The sequence below is a fragment of the Drosophila persimilis genome, unplaced genomic scaffold, assembly GCF_003286085.1.
Source record: "Drosophila persimilis strain 14011-0111.01,24,50 unplaced genomic scaffold, DperRS2 tig00000697-arrow-arrow-pilon, whole genome shotgun sequence".
Taxonomy (NCBI): Eukaryota; Metazoa; Arthropoda; class Insecta; order Diptera; family Drosophilidae; genus Drosophila; species Drosophila persimilis.
In genome coordinates, this window is record NW_020825338.1 from 358,265 (window position 1) to 363,956 (window position 5,692).

The window sequence follows — 5,692 nt, forward strand, 5'->3', positions numbered from 1 at the left end:
CTGCAGTCTTTTTGTACACCCAATACTCATTTTCGTTGTTTTTCGTGCTTGTTTTTTCCTGCTGCTTTTTTTGCTTTGTTCTTATTTAATATTTTAAAGCGTCAACAAGGCGTTGCCCGGGGTGGTGGTTGCCCGGGGGGGGGAGGGGACCAAAAATGAACAAATACTCCAGGCACAAGTGGGGGGTGGGGGGGTTTAGAGGTGTGACCAGATTCCAGTGGAAGCAAAAGATGATAAAGCGTGTAGAATGTAAAGCGGAGGTTTGCCGGAGGAATAGGAATGTGTGTGTGTGCATAATAAAATTAGCGATAGGTACAGTCGCGCACCCAGCCCCTGACCCTGCGTATAAGCTGCAAGACAGTTATGTAGGCCAAAAGGAAAAGATAAGAACGTGTAAGCGCATAGCTAATGAAATGCTTTCGACCCCAACAAAAGGGTTCCGAAAAGGGGGGGGTAGCAAGGGTGTAGGTAGTAAAGGGAGGGCAGGGAAAGAGAGAGAGAGGGGGGGGGGGGGGGATATTAATGCGATAATTTGTCACTGATTCAATCCGTTGTCCGAGAGATCATCTAAATGTGACGATCTCTTTGGCATCTTCCGTTCCGTTCGAAAGTTATTTTCTTCGAAAAGTTCTCCACCTTTTAAAGACTTTGCTGCTAAAGTTAATTGCGAAACAAAATCCCACAGATGCTCTGACTTTTCCTTGCACTTTTCCCCCACAATTATTTTGTTCCTTTTGTTGTTTGGTTGCTTTCCCGAAAAAGAAAACCTCTTGAAACTCCAATCCACAGATTATTTTCCTATTTTGTGGGCTCTTTCGCTCGCGTTCTCTCTCTTTCCCTCTCCCTCTGTCTGCCTCAGGAGGCATATATTTGGTGGCAGCTACCTGCTGCTGCTTCCCTTGAAACGTGAGACCATGTGTGCAGCACATGTGTGAGTGTGTGTGTGTGTGTGGGGGAGGGAGTGCGGCTATCAGTGTGAGTGTGAGTGTGTGTGTGAATGCAGTACAAAGACCGGAAATGTCTAATGATAGCATTCGTCGGGCAGCGTCGTCGTCGGCGCCTCGCAGCAGTCAAAGGCCCCTCGAAGAACGAAAGAACTATTCCACAGGCCGGCGAATGTTCGTTCTGTTTGTGCCTTCCCAGTGCACGGGCGGAGCACCCTGAATGTTTCATCAAATCGAAGCGGAATACTCTGCGCTACAGGGTATCATCTGTGATGGCTCTCTTGCTCTTGCTCCGTCCTTTTGCTTCTGTTTTGTATGCGAGTCGCCGAAGCGATGTGTGTGTTTCTGTTTGTTGCTTTTGCTGCTGTTTTTTGCCGCTTATGCAAATGGGCATAAGGCCCATTCCCCCCCTCCCCTTCCCCTGTCCATAACCTATGTGCAGCTCACGTCTCAGATCCCCCCTCCCCACACCTCTCTCACTGTTCACTTCTAGGCCTCACCCATTTGGCCTGGCCTTGATCGTGGCGTTGCTTCTGCCCCGCCGTTGCATGTGGAAATTCCACACTCAATCATTCGGCTCTCGCGCCTCGGTTTGACATGCACTGTCTGCAAACCGTCTCTCTCTGTCCCTCTCCATTCTGCCCCTTTGTGGCATGGTTCATCATCATCATTCAGTCATTACGTATACCCTTTGAAGGGGTCTCCATTCTCCATTCCGCATTCCGCATTCCATTCCGAATGGATACGAATACGATCTCGTAGAAGAGTGCAAATATTCCAATGTACCCCCGATTACAGGGTATCTCTGACTCTTGACTATGGCTTTGTTTCTCTCTCTCTTCTTCGAGTTCTTCTTTTTGTCGATTTGTTTGGTTTCTACTTCTTTCGCATATTAATTGAACATTGAACACAAAATTGGATGGTGGCGGGGAGCGGGGGGTTTGGGCAATGAAATTCTTGTGGAATCCAAGAAAACAATGCAAAAGAAGGTACTGGGGGGGTGCAGTGGGTGTAGTTTGTGATTTCAATTAGTCAATTTTGACTGTACTTCAGAGCCAATGGCATTCATTCATTCATTCATACGTGCTTCATTAACAGCAAAAACACCGAAAAACTATGCTCTTTGTTGCTGTAATATATATTTATAAATTTATGTATAAAAAAGGGGAAAAAAATCAAAATTTTCGGGTAAGGTTAAAGAGAATGTTGTGCATCGGTGGATGTGCACGGGTGCACGGGTGGGAGGGGTGGGTGGGGTGGTTGGTTGCATGGGTGGATTTTTACAATTTCTGATTGCATTTATTGCTCTTGTGCTTCTTTTGAAGTTTCTTTTATGTGTGGCAAGTGGATTTCAATGCTAATTGAAATGCGTGGCAAGCAGAAATGAAATAAAACAAAGCAAAAACACACACAAAGCACCTGTGTGGCTCCACCGGTGTGTGTATTGTGTATGTATTTGTTCGGGGCAATTAACAGCAATTGGGCACGCACAGTTTGAGGGGCACACGCTCGCCGCGCACTCGACGCTCGAAAACTGTAAGCCAAAAATTTCGAAAGATCCCGCATGGAATGCAGTTGGAAATGCACTTTCCCAAGCCCAGTGCCACATGTCTGAAGTTTGAGATCCACTGCACTCGGATACCGAAAATCGATCTGCAGTTTTCAATATCGAAAGTCGCACATTTCTGCATCAAAACGGCTAGCTAGCTGCCTTTAGGAAGGATAGGATCACAATAGTTCTGCCTTAGGAAGGATATCCCACGGGGCGCTGCCCATTGCTCTCTTTTGCAGATTTTGGGCCGCCGTTTGGGGCGGGTTACTGGGGTTTGAAATGCACTTCCTTTGGGCATAATCTCAAACTGTGCGAGACGCATTCGGCGCTCCCTGGGAGCCAATCCAATGGACTTTTAGGGACGGCCACGCAAAAGCCCCATCATATATGGGTTTTGGCCAAAAAAAAAAAAAACAAAACAAAAAAAATAATTCCGTGGAAAACTGCATTGCGGGAAGAGGGCCGACATTCCAAAGGGGCGAGCCAGGGGATCAGGGGACACCGCTTTTGATGGTCAAAAACACAATGTCCCTACATCCCCCCGCCCCCCTGCACCCGCCTCCCCGTTGCGTTGGTTGTAATTTGGCATTACAGCTTTTGTGCTGATTTTTCGCCCCATCCCCCCGCCTGGATTTTCCCCACATGCCACAACAATTTTGGCCGAGAGGAGCCTGGGCCCCCTGTACCGAGTGTCAACAGATCGTTGATAACTGTTATTGTTGTTATTTATGAGCGCCCCTTCCTCTATCTTTGCATCACCCTTTGTGCCTCTCTCCCCTGCAATTCCTTTACTTTTCACCCATGAAATCGTTCAATTACACAAATAAATGCAATTTTCCATCAAAACATGGCATCGATGAGCAGATAAAAATATGATCATGCCTCCGCCTCCCCTCTACTCTCCACTCTAATTTTTATGCTAAAAACTATAAAAAATAAGTATAGTAAGTAAGCGCTAGGGTCCTCCATCGGTGGAAAACGTGTCGTGTGTGCCTTTGCTGCCTGCTGGCTGCGGCTTTTCCCGTTGTTTTTTTTGAGAGCAAAATCATTGCGTGTGTGCACACAAATATTTGTCAAATGCAAATCCCGATCGTCGCATTCTCCCGCCTCGCAAATGTCAATAGAAATGAATAAGAATAATGCTCTAGCCGCCTGCCGCCTGCCCCGTGCCTCCACAAAAACCATTTTGTGGGTCAATCAATTTTTGACGCAGCAAAATATTCGGCGGCCGCTGGAAAAATGTGATTTATCGAATGCGGTCGCTCGATGGCGGTCAGCGATGATCCATTTCGGGTGCCGCCTCAAACAAAAGCCAACACGAAATTCCTCATTTAATTAGTCGGAAGCCAAAATGTTAGCATACCCTCGAACAAGGGGTATGCTGATGGGGAAACCTTCCAAAAAATACCCATAAAACAAAGGGTGTTCTGTAGTGTTTAGCCGCTTCGTTGGAACGGGGCGGGGGAATGATTTTTAAATAATTTAAATTTAAATTTAAATTCGATTGTCATTTCGCATTTGAATAATTGCAGCACAGCGATGGTTGGATAGTTGGATGGATGGATGAAACGCAACTAATCATGCAGCAAAAATCATGCCCCCCCCAAGGGGGGGGAATCTCTAATGCCGCGCCTTTGTCCGTTGATGATTTCTTCTCTGGGGATTGGACTACCTCCCAAATCGAAAATTGTTAATGAAAACTGAATGATTTTCCATGTGCTCAAAGCAAACCAACAATAGATTTCCCAGTATTACATAGATTATCCAATGATGGGCACAAATATAGATATCTTTGAAACGTTTGCTCAATTATATGGAAAAAACATCTACGAAGAAAACAAGATTCCATCTGAAGATATTTTTGACACATTTTTAAATATTTTACTACTTGGCAGAACAACAATTTTTCTGGTGTTTCTCCAAATTTGATTTTTTTTTAAATTAAAAAATATTTATTTAAAAATAAATTTCATGTTTTTTAATATCAAAATATAATTATTTTATTTTACACATTTTTAATTTTTAATGAAATTCTATTTTTTATAAAAAAAAAAATAAAAATAATTTAATATTATTCTAAGAATATTTTTAGCTTATTTGACTTTTTTACAATAAAAAACATTTTAGTTTTTTGTTTAAAAATTGTTTTATTTAGTTTAAAAAAAATTAATGCAGCAAGCAATTGGTTTCAAGAACTGTTTATGGTCTGGGAAATATTAATCTTTCGAGTGCAAGATGAATCATTTTTTTGTTGTATTTTTTTCCAACCAATTTTTGCATTTGAACTCAGGAAAAGTCGAAAAAGGAATTATTGTGTTTTCATATAATATTCGTAAAGGCTCTCTAAGATCTGTAAGCGGATAAACTGTATGAACGGATAAGCTGCATCTCATTCTTGGAGTCTATCGGAAAAGGTGGGCATTTAATGCCAAGACGTTTATGCAGAAAACAAACTCTCGCTGAAATCAGCCTCCCCGCACCGAAAATGGAGAAAAACAAAGGGAAAAGCATTACATGGTATTACACTTGTCTGTGAATTACAGTTACGAAACGCACCATCCATCCATCATGCTCTATATATGCCCCGTGTACCCCACTTGGAGTATCTTATACGAGTATCTTTCACAGTCAATTCCCTTGGACAATCTTTTTAAACGTTTTCGCTTCTTTTTTGTCGCCTTAACCTTCCTCCTTCCCCTCCCCTCCCCGCCCCTCCCCACCCCTCTCCTCCCTTCGCTGCTACGCTACGCAGCGCAAAAAGAGCTTAAAAAGCCATTTCGTGTTTCTTTTGGACGGATTTTACAGTTTTGCGGGTTTCCTTATGCCCTACGCCGAGGTTGAGGGTGTTATAAATTTGGCCAAGCATCTGTATTACCAAGAAACCCCCCCTCCCCCCATGAGTCACACAGCAACAGGCGGTTTCCGTGCATTTTTCCTGTCATTTAATCTGCCAATTGAAAAGATATTCCCCAACATGATTTCTGAATATAGTTTTCATCCTCAATATTCTTACTTTATGAATTATATTTCATGTTATATTATTCTTAAATATTTTGCAAAATATTTTGATCTATGTAGTTGCTGTTTTCTGTTACTCGAATGCTCTAGAATTTGTTCTTCTAGTTTTCCGTCTTCCGTATCTACGATCATAGTGTCGAATTAGAAACTATCAAGAGAGATGGAGCTATAGGCTATA